At 36.8% G+C, this 11,791-nt stretch overlaps 1 long non-coding RNA gene across 1 annotated transcript; it reads right to left on the bottom strand.

Annotated features, from left to right (window-relative positions):
• Window positions 1–1,817: 1,817 nt before the first annotated feature.
• Window positions 1,818–11,499, bottom strand: LOC100590883. The gene is made up of 2 exons (XR_004029307.1): window positions 11,278–11,499; window positions 1,818–10,512 (listed from the first exon to the last, which is right to left on the bottom strand). It is a non-coding gene; the product is annotated as an uncharacterized LOC100590883 (long non-coding RNA).
• Between the last annotated feature and the right edge of the window lie 292 nt (window positions 11,500–11,791).

The following is an 11,791-nucleotide window of genomic DNA, read 5'->3' as shown; positions in this document are numbered from 1 at the left end:
CCTAAATTGCAAATCTGGATGTCTGTACCCTGGACACGTTTTATTATCTTCCTCACATCAGTTTTGTTTTAAGTGCTTGCAGGATTAATTCTTTCTGGTGGAGGGTTTAGGAGCAGCCCGAGATAAAGTGTAAAAATATTTTTTAGCTACCCTGAACCATTCAATCCTCTTCCACCCTTCTCCTCTCATGTCCACATAACCTTCTCGCTCTCTATCCTTGGACTGTTTGCAGTGAAACTCTAAGAATGAACGTGTTCCATGTCAGCACTGGACCCAGTGCCCAGGCTCTACATCCTCCAATCCTCCATCTCTTTGGGGGCTTAGTGTCCAGGGTAGCTGCACTAGTAGTTTTGGCATTCATCCTCTGTCTTGTTCCTTTGGAAAAACACACCTAAAGGCAAGAAATCTAGGTGGTCTTCGATATCTTTTCTAGAAAGCATACATAGAACTGATCTGAAATTGAAGTGACCTAAATGTACAAACAAAATTCTGCCCTTTAAAATTAATCTTTACCTTCTCTGATTCATTCTTTTACACATAGTCCACACTCTTTTAGTCTAATTCAAGGGCTTCTAATTCATTATATTTCCTGCTAATGATGATAATGATGAACCTTCCCTTGAATTTCTTTGTAATTAATACAAATACGGACCTACTTACTCCTTGCCTCATGAAAGTGGACGAATGCTGTAAGAATTTACTGGGAGTGATTTCCCATGGATTGTGCAAATGTGGAAGATTGTTAAGGAATTCAAATTCTGGGAAGAAAAGTATTATCTTGGATAGTATAGAGCTTACAGTTATAAGGAATAAAATCTCTTCTACTCTAGAAATGAATACCGCTTAAATATCATTCTCTGATAAAATGGTAATGAAAAATAAATTGAGAATTGAGCAAAAGTGTATGTACTCAAGTTTAAAGCCTTAATTTTAATACAACCCCAACTACGTATTTGTTGTATGATAAATAATGCCTATACATGATCTCATTTCATCCCTGCCACAGCAAGATAAGGCATCTATAATCATTACCATCACAGATAAGGACAACAGGCTTGGAGAATTGAAATCACATCCGTTACTCACTTTTCTATTCTGATTTTTTTTATTGTAAGCTTTTCTGAATTATTTGTGGAGTACTGGAGGGTGTGGGTTTCAATAAATATGAAGTAGTCAACCATAGCTCAATGAAAATTGTATTTTCTTTTAAAATTGGGCATAAAAAGTTAACAAATGAAAAAATGTTTCAGAGTAGAAACAAATATCCAGATCCTTTGGTGATAAAGCAGTTCATTCAGTTACTCATTCATTCATCATATATATTCACTTGCCAAAGTCTCCTCTAAGTTAATACTGACTTACTATCTATGCTGGGGTTCCCCAGACGGGAGATCTCAAAGCCTAACAGACAGATAGCTTTTTTAGTTGTGGTCACCCTACTTTCTTCCTCCTGCACTGGGACCCCCATCTGGCTGGAGCCCCTCTTTCCTACTTTGGCTGGCATTCTTACAAGGGAGGGGGATTCCAGAGGGTCAGGGCATCCCAGCCTCCAGGCTAATAAGGGACTTTCCACCCCACTCCCATCCTGCTCCCTCCCTTCCTTCAGGCAAGTCATTGTCAGCAGTTCCCTGGCACCTCCCTTAGACCACCTGCTGGCTCAGTTCACTCCTCCCCAGGGACTCCTGCTCTAGGAGACTCCTCTCAGGAAGAGCAACCCTAACCAAGAAATGCCCTTCTATTGAAATCGGTCTTACTTCTAAAGGGACATTAGGTAGATTTAAGATGAATTTCATTGTAATAATCACATGGCTGAATTCAGACTCCAAACAGCTGTTTTATTTTTTAAAAAAGATCAAAGCTGTAAGATTAAATTATCTGCACAATAAAAACTGAACATGATTTAGTATAAAGAGAAATTATTACAGAGGAACAGAAGTCTATAACAGAAACTGCATTTTAAAATAAACATATTATATTTCTAAATTTCACTATTTAAAAAACACCCATTTCTAATTTAGGTCAACTGTACATAATTGATATTTCCATCAATATTTTAAGCAAGTTAAGTGATTTTGGTGACCTTAAAGAAATACTAGAAAGTAATCTGCTACTCATTCATTATTTTAAAATTTAAAAAGCATTTCTAAAGCCAAGGTTAGTTTAGAGTCTTTTATTATTTTGTGTAAAACAACAATAATTACCACAAAAAGCTAGATTTCTGACATACTTAGAAACTAACCCATGCTGAAATTATATAATCATTAGAATAAGTTTACAAATCTATGCAATGACAAAAAACATTAGCTATCCCATCAAGTTAAAGAAATGCCAAGAACGAAACTGATATAATCATTACCATGTTAAAAATTCATGATTTTTTCTCTCTACTTTTCTGTATTTTACAAATTTTTTAATGTGAATACTTTAATACAAATTGTTTTAGAAACAACTGACTCATTTCAGACATAAGAAATAATATATATTTTATATCTCAAGAGTAATGTAGACAGTACCAAGATATTTCTTATGAACAGTTCTCTATCTAGGTAATCTTTGGAAGGAGAGAACATTGCATATACCTCTTCCCTGAAGGCTATGATTCTGTCTCGATCACTGCTGTACCTGCTGGAGCACATCATAATGTGCCTTTTATACAGTGGATGTTCAGTATATACTGGCTAATTTTTAAGCTGTTGATAAGAAGATCTTTAAAACACGCCTTACTTATAATGATCCAGCATCCTTCTTTTGAAAAATTTAAAATCTCACGCTCTTTAAAAAGTGCTTTTTTCCCCTTTAAAAAGTGATGAAATAGCGACAACAGTTAATAACTGGCACAGGCTAGAGCCCTAACATGAAGATGTGGCTTCCCCCTGCCCAATCCTGTGGTCTATGAGAACTGTCCAGACACCAGCCAATGCTTTTGCCAAGGTAGGAAGACGCGTAGCATTAGACTGTTTTGATAGTGACTGGCGCAGACAGGTCCCTTAGGCTTATAGCCTGTTCTCTCCCTGAACAGAAACCAGGATACCCACACCTTACAGACCTCTTTTGAGAAGTGACTGAGGTATGCACAAGAAAGTACCACACACATATTAGTGATTTTTCCTTATTATGACTCTGATTATAAACATGTTAGGGCAAATTAAACAGAACAGTGCTTACTAATGGAAACAAACTACTAAATTGTTATTTGGGTTTTTAAACTAGCTACATGATCTCATTGACCTCACTGGACATCTATTTCCTCAACTGTAGTAGGAGGGCTAATAGATTCTCTCCAAAATCCTTTCAGTTATAAAATTCTATTATTTAAATTACTTCATTGCTTGAATTTATGAGGTAGACTGGAAACTGGAGAGAAGGACGGAAGATTTTTTTTTTTAAGTTAAACATACATGAAACATGAAAACAGACTTCCCTTAACTAGTGAGTTTTCCTAATACAAAGAACCACCAATTACCCTGAATTCATTCAACATCACTTCCCACACCCACACATTTTTTAAAATAGCAAGACTACAAAATAGTTTGAGTATATTTACAGACACAGTAGTCAGTAACTGGCTTATGAAGCTTTCTATAGAAGAACTTGTCTCCAATATTGTTTATTTGGATACAAACTGGGTTTGGCATGGGAATTGGGTTGCAAGCAGCAAAATAAAAGAGATTCATATACCTTTACCCATGGCAAACAGTGACACAGCATACCGAAAACAGGGATATGAAATTCTTTAGAGTAGGGTGCAGTGGCTCACACCTATAATGCCAGCACTTTAGGAGGCTGAGGAAAGATTGCTTGAGCCCAGAAGTGAGACCCCATCTTTACAAAAATAAAAATAAAAATATTAGCCTGGCACAGTGGCACATGCCTTGTAGCCCCAGATACTCAGGAGCTTGAGGCAGGAGGATCACTTGAACCTGGAAGGTCGAAGCTGCAATGAGCCCTGTTAATGCCACTGAACTCCAGCTTGGGTGACAGAGATACCCTGACTCAAAAAAATAAAAAACAAAATCTTAAGAGTCCAAGCTTTAAATTAGGTTATCAGACCTTTATGTCACTGCACAGGAGAATGGGCAGCTGATATGGTTTGGCTGTGTACCTACCCAAATCTCACCTTGAATTGTAATAATCAACACGTGTCAAGGGTGGGGCCAGGTGGAGATAATTGAATCACCGAGGTGGTTTCCCCCATCCTGTTCTCGTGGTAGTGAATAAGTCTCATGAGATCTGGTGGTTTTATAAACAGGAGTTCCTCTGTACAAACTTCTTGCCTGCCACCATGTAAGACATCCCTTGCTCTTTCGCCATGATGGTGAGGCCTCCCCAGCCATGTGGAACTGTGAGTCAATTAAACCTCTTTTTTTTTTTTTTTTTTTTTTTTTATAAATTGCCCCGTTGCAGGTATGTCTTTATTAGCAGCATGAGAACAGACTAATATAGCAACTTAACTTGAAACAGCTCTTGCACCTCAAAATCAAAGACACTTTCAGTAGTGTTTTACTGCAAGTTAATGTTTGATTTAAACTGTTGTGGGCTACCCGAACCTCAGTTGCTCACATAAAGATTTTCTACAAAATAACTGCAAACTTCTAAAATAAAAATCAAACAAAGAATAGTTATTAAAAGACTCATGTTATGATTGCATTCTACCGTATTCACCTAATTAATATGTACTCACAGCAGGTTTGTGCTAAATTTGAATCACTAGGGATAACTGATGATGAAAATACAGTGTGACTGGCCCTAATTTTATTCGTAGAGTTAAGCATCAAGAGTGGAGGTTTTTAAAAAAAGCTCAGGTCAACCAAACAGGGCAGCCACAGAAGCAACAGCAATGAGCCATCAACTCCTGTTTTGCTCCTCTTGTCTCTGGGGAGGAAAGAGAGTCTGAGAAAGCATGGGATAGTTTCCATTAGCATCTAGGCCTAGGTTCTCTTTCTGCCTAACTCTAGAAAACCTTGGTGTGGTGGCAATCTAGGATAAACAAATGGGGAGAGGAGTGTACAAAATAAAAATTTCCATGATTATAGGAAAGGATGGACAAATGGGAAAAACTGATGAAAAAAAAAAAAGAAAAAAGCTCCTTTTCCTGCTTTCTATCCCCCAATTTACTGGTGATTCCTCACATGTTTGAACAGCAGTTACTGCTATGCATTGATCAAGAAAAACATCTTTAGTTTACTTTGTTTCAGATAGGAATCTAACCAAACCTGCTAAGATCATACTTTTTTATTTGACAAATGAACAACTATTTTAAAATAAATTTCTTCAAATCTAGACTTTTACCATTTAGATTAGCTCAATATTTTTGTTTTGTTTTGTTTGAGATGGAGTCTCACTCCGGACCAGGCTGGAGTGCAGTGGTGCAATCTCGGCTCACTGCAACCTCTGCCTCACAGGTTCAAGCAATTCTCGTGCCTCAGCCTCCTGAGTAGCTGGGACTACAGCCATGCACCACCATACCCAACTAGTAAACTGAGTGTTTTTCATAAAAACTAATGAATAATCTACCTTTTCTATAAAGAAAAGTCATTACAGATTATTTGAGAAGCATCAAAAATATCCTAAATTCCCCAAAGAATTCTTATTCTGACGTTAGTTTTACATTCCATGGAACAAAAAAATGCCACACTTTCATTTTACATAAATTATCTACTAAGAGAACTTATATACAAAAGTGCTTTATATTAACTTAAAAAATGTAACTGATGAAACCAACTAGGCTAATTTAGAGTCTCTGAAACATTACCTGAAACATTAATTTTTAAAAATCACCACATTGGTTAGGATTCTAAGGTACGCAAGTCTTAGTTTTACTCTTATTTTTTTCTTTCTTTCTAATGCTAGTCTTAAAATTGCCTCTGGTATTTTCTAAATGTGCTCAGAAGTCCTAGGGCTCTGGTAGTTTTTTAACTAATAAAATAAACATAGCAATAGAGTACCTGCAGTTCTGCTAACAATATTGTTTATATTATAAGTCCAATCCACAAAGGCTACAGAGAAAAATATCCAGTATAAACAAACATTACTTAGATACCAGTGGCATCTTAAAGCAGCACACCCAAGTCTCAAAATGCAAAAGGGAGAAATTTTCCACTCCCACGATGCCAGGCACAACTCCCTGGTAAAGCACTTGTCAGGTAAAAGATAGTGACACTGCCTGTTACTGTGAAGTTGGAGAGGAGGTGTGGGTGTGAAGCACATCAGTAATTCTCTCTCTTCATTTTTTCACCCTCTTTTTCTCCCCTCAATATATCTCTTCTTTTCCACAATCTCTCTCCTTTCTCCATATTTCCTACTTTGAGCTGCTCTCCCATCCCCAATTCCAACAAAAAAGACAGCTTTGTCCTTTAATTCTGTTGTTTACCATCAATCTTTAAATTTTATACAACACACATTCATAAACACTACTGGATGATATTTTCAAAAGAATATACAAAGGGCAAAGAGGGGGTTGAAATGGGCTGGGTTTAAAGCTAAGAAAAAAATTATCCACTGGTATTTGCAATGCCTAACCTTCTAGCTGAGAGAGAAGTTAAACCCTACAAAAAAGCAGGAGTCAGCCACGAAATGAGGAGGAGGTAAGACATAAAGGCTCATGTAGCCCTATGAGAAACACATGAGCCAGTACAGCCACCTCACCAGGCCGAAACAGGCAGCTGAAACCGGAGGAGTGCCTCCTCTTTCTAAGTTTGCCCTTTACTTCTAGAGCCCAAAGGCTTAAAATTGAGGAATGAGGACATGTTGCTCTTTAAGACTGATCCCAGCTGAGTCCCTGATCCTTTCCAAGTAGACACATCTTCCCAAACTCTTGCACATACTTCTGTTGCTTCTTAGCACTACTAAGTTTTCCACTCTGCTTACACTTATCACTCTCCCCTTACTTAAGGCCTTACCATTAAATAAAACTTTGTATCTTAGTTTTCTCAATTGTAAAATGAAGATAATTATAATTATAGAGTTAAGAGGATTAAATATTCTAGTATTTATAAAGTGTTTAGGACATGAAACATGTCTCAGTGTTTGGGACATGAAAGTATTTGTTTACATAAAATAAAAATAAAGTAAACCATCTGTGACTACATATAGCCAAATTCAAACGACATTAAGTTTTTTACAATGGCAAAACAGACTTCAAACAGAAAAGAATACTGAGTGTATTGAAGTTGTCACTCTATCATCAATCCTACAGAATTACTAAGGACTGAGAAAGATTCCCTAAGAAACAAGGCTTTATCTTAAACTTCCATATTTAGTCAACTTTGGTCCTGAAACACTAATTATTAAGGAAGAAACACATCTATTTAGTTTCTGAAACCACATTTTATAAAGTGGAAATATGAGTCTACCCTTAGCATGGAACATCCTGTGTCTGACTATTCAGCATTGCAAGTCATTTGCATTCTTTAGGTATTATTTAGATAATATTATTTAAGACATTTCACTGTATATTCTAAAAAAAAGAGTTTCAAGTGAAATGTTTAAGAGGAACAAACTTACTTTCATTTCGAGTCAGGGCTACAATAAAATGAAAAGGACGGCTATGATGAAAACAGAAAAAAAAGGGGACAATATTGAAAGAGAGAGAAGAAAATAATGCCAGCTTCGTGACAATGGGGCTATCTACTATGCTTATAATGCATGAATAAGTAAATGATATAATGGCATCAAAACTTACTATAAACAGAGATCAGAGTGATCCTGAATATGGGGCTACCTATCTGGGAAGAATAAAATTACCTCATTAAAGTGAGAACTCTGCTTTAAACTTTAATTTCCCTATTTTCAAATTGCTTTTAAGGCAAAAATGTTCTAAAAACATGTCTGGAGTCTCAAGATAAATTACCAGAAATTAACAACTGTGTGGTTTTTTATTTTTCTATTAGAGTTTAGGAACAAGTTTCACTATTTTTTCCTGGTCATTGAAATATAAGTTGAAAAAATTTTAAATTGAAATGCTGACTTATAAACCTGTAAGACAGCTAACTATATTAAAAATAACTTCTGAAAGACTGATTTCACAAATTTAAGGCCTAGAAAATTTTAAACATGTAAACACCTGTTCTCTAAGTTATAGTAATATAATGTTAAGATTTTAAAAATATATTTGACTTTTAAAAAATATTGTGTTTACAACAAAATTCTACTCCTAGCAATTCAAGGAATATAATTAGAGGTTTTATGAAAATAGATAAATCCATATTTAATAGAAAGTATTAGCACTGATATTTTTAATCTACACAAATGGAATTTAAAAATTTCCAAAAGTTTCTGTTAAAGATATACAGTTTTGAAGTGTTAAGCTTGTCTAAAAGAGTTCTAACTTCTGCATGAAGAAAAGTGCACTTCATTTAAGCAAGAAATTTCCATTACTTCTAGATTAAGAAGCCACACCTCATACAACTACTGACAGGAAAACATTTTAATTCAAACCTCTACCACTACCCAGCCTGAAGCAAAGTTTAAAAAAAGAAAGAAAGACACAAAAATACAAGCACAACTCACATTTTCAAAGAAAGGAAACTCTTGCTAAATAAGTAGCAATTATGCTGAAGAATTTATATGCTAAAGCACGAATGAATATAAAAACACCAGAGCAGTCAACCATAGCTTTAGCACTTTGAGTATGATTAACAGAATGAACTTTCAAAGGTCAATTAAATGTCAACACTCTTTAAAGAGATATTCTTAAGCCTGGTCAATGTGTAACAGCACCTCTTAATTCAGGGGTATCCTTCTTAGTTTAGGCATAACATGCATGGGATAAATGTACATATACATGCAGAAATACAACATGTCTCCAACCAGATTACTACAGAAACTCATGTATCACCTACCCTAGAGTTTTGACTACGTTAGTATTTTCCAAGTTATGAAATGATTAAAAGAAAACATAAATATATTACTATATAACACTATCCAATGAAGAAATGCTTAGGACTAAGGCTTATCAAGAAGTTGATCCTATTTATTCAACAATATGAAATCATTCCCAAGGATAATGCCATATTGTCCACAATACATATTATCCAGATAACTAAGTCACCCCCCATTAACCTTCCCTGAATTCTTGTGGTTAAAGAGTTTGGAGAAAAGGAATATGGCATTTAAAAATTGCCAAGTTTAGCATCAGAAATTTCTGGGATAGTACAGAACAAGTCCTGAAGGCACTGAGTGCCCATTACTGACATTTCCATCCAAGAACTCAGTAAGATCTTCAATCCCATCCCACGTGAACTAGGCCAAATTGTCCAAGAACCTCAGAATAAGCAAAGACCACCAAGATTATCTGACCCAATCCTCTCCACTTAACAGATCAGCAAATATAGATCCAGAGAGGTAAAGTAACCTGGTTCGGCTCACACAGCTCCTTAGCAGCTGTCTTAAAACTCAGTCCAGTGCTTTCTTCTCTACGTGAAGTCCATCATATACTTTTTTCTTCCATTAGGACTTCAAGACCAGGACATAATTGTCCAAATAACGGTGGCTACCATCAGAATTCAGAGAAAGCTGGGATTTTTAAGAAGCTAATGATCTGGGAAGGCTCCAAGGAGAAGCTGGAAATTGAAGAATGAGTAGAATCTGGGTGGTTTGAGAGGAGGCATCACTAATGAGGGAAGCAATATGGGCTCATGCATAGTGTTGAGCCTGCCATGTTCCTGAACTACAGAGACAAGGTTTAGAGGAAAATGGGGTTTTAAGGCCACCTTATAAGCCAGGCAAAAAAAGGTTCAATTTGATGAGGGAACAAACGGAAAGTTATTAGGGGACTTTTATTTTAGAAACCTGATGTGATGAACGCAGAGACTGGTCTAGCAAAAGGTGTGCAAGAATAGAAGTGGGAAGAGGGAAAGATTAGAGGTGCTTCATAGGGGTCTGTTTAATAATATTAATATCTTATAGGGCTTTTGTGAAGAACAAGTGAGCTGATAGGAGAGAAAGTATTTGACAAGAATAAATGCCCTAGAAAGTAAAATTATATTAAAATTCTGGGAGTAGGGGCCTCTCTGACCATATCTCCACGTTTTGGTGACACACACTTCTCTATAAAAGCAAATTTGGAGATGAGCTGTGGATCTGTTCCTATAAGATCACAGAAATCTCTTCCCTTCAATATTTGCAAAAGCTAGATCCCAAGGGGGAGAGACAGCTGCCATCCTTAAGCCCCTGCAAGGCTATAGATCAGTAATGCTAAAATCCAAAACTAGGATTCCATCTTTGAGGCAGACCACATAATCAGTGTGTCTCAAAGTGAGTCAAGAAAGTATATAATTAAGTGCTAAATAAGGTAGTACAAGTAAGGAGGAGAGTAGAAGAGACAGCACCTGAGCCAAGGAGGTACATGATCAAAGTTATTACCTGGCACTGCAGCACTGCAGTCCACATCCTTCTCCTATCCCTTTCCCTCTGCTCAACAACTACTACTTCCACTGTGTCCAGAGGTACTTATCTCCTCCTGTGTTGCGTTGTCTTCCTCGCTTTTCCTTCTTCTACAGCAACTCACCAGGACTAAAAAGGAAATTTGAAAAAGTTATTATAATAAATTAAAAGCTACATATATTAAATGTATACTGTGTGATTTATTAGCTGATGATATTTTAATTTATAATCTTACATAATTTACAAAACAACTCCTATGAGGCAGTACTATTATCCTCATTTTTCAAGTAAGGAAACAAACTTACAGAGTCAAGGATGTAGGCTGAAGCTACCCAAGCAGTAAATGGCAAAACTAGGATTGCAATCAGGACTGGCTGACTCCTCAACCTATGCTTTGAACCTCTCTTCTAAACAATCACTGCCCCCCTTTTTTTAACTGATAAGCTTGAAAATTCTCACGTTGGGCATTTATAGATAGAGATTATAGGAGCCATTATATGAGTTTGTAGATTAAAGTTTTGACAACCAAGAACAGAGGTGCCTGGGCTTAGCCACACTTGCTTGCCAAATTATCTGCTTTAGGACTAAAATTTTTGAAATGTGACGCTTGAAGGATGTTGAAGGGACAGCCCTCCATCCAGCATTATTGTCTATTCTCTCTCAGGTCATCCGTCCCTGTCCCTTAGGGTCCATTTCCAATCATTTGCTTGAAACTGTATATCCCTAGTTGAACAGAAGGCTGGGACTGCCACTCCCACAAATCACCAACAGGTTAAGGAGGATGGTGGGAGTATCCCACTAGTAGGAGGGGTCTGTGAACTGTGGTCTCTTGAGCCTTGTGTCCCAAAGCAGCCTTAACTCTGCTTGTAGGTGGTACATTCTATGTTGATTTACCTGCAGAGGTGGTTTCATGAGGGGTTCCCTGGCCACAGGGCCCAACTAAGAGATGATGCCAACATGTCTGGTGCTGTAGGGGAAATGATCAGAGCAGTGAGCATCTGGGGAGATTTTAATGTTCCTGGAAGAAAGCAACATGAGCATTACAACTGTGGCAAGAAAACTCTAACACTAATTCTTAAAATTTAGTGTAATTAACTCTCACTTCTGAAGGAGTTCATTAACCCATTTACGTCAGAGGTTGCACATTTTTTTGTGAAAAATCAGACCTTGGTGATGACCTCGAGCCGTAGGATATAAATAACTCCCACAAGCTTAGCATTCCAATAATGGAACACTAGGCATAAATGGGTTTTATGAACAGAAATTCTAGGTTCTGTTTACAGACATTCTGATTATGTAAATGTGGGATATGCCCAGGAGTTTGAAGTTTTGTAAGCACTACAGGTGATTCTGACACAGGTGATCTAAGGACTACACTCTGAGATAAACTGCTGTGATCTCTTACAAG

This window comes from Nomascus leucogenys, chromosome 3 (assembly GCF_006542625.1).
Source record: "Nomascus leucogenys isolate Asia chromosome 3, Asia_NLE_v1, whole genome shotgun sequence".
NCBI lineage: Eukaryota > Metazoa > Chordata > Mammalia > Primates > Hylobatidae > Nomascus > Nomascus leucogenys.
The sequence above is the reverse complement of the archived record's forward strand: the minus strand, read 5'-3'. Positions and strand labels throughout refer to the sequence as shown.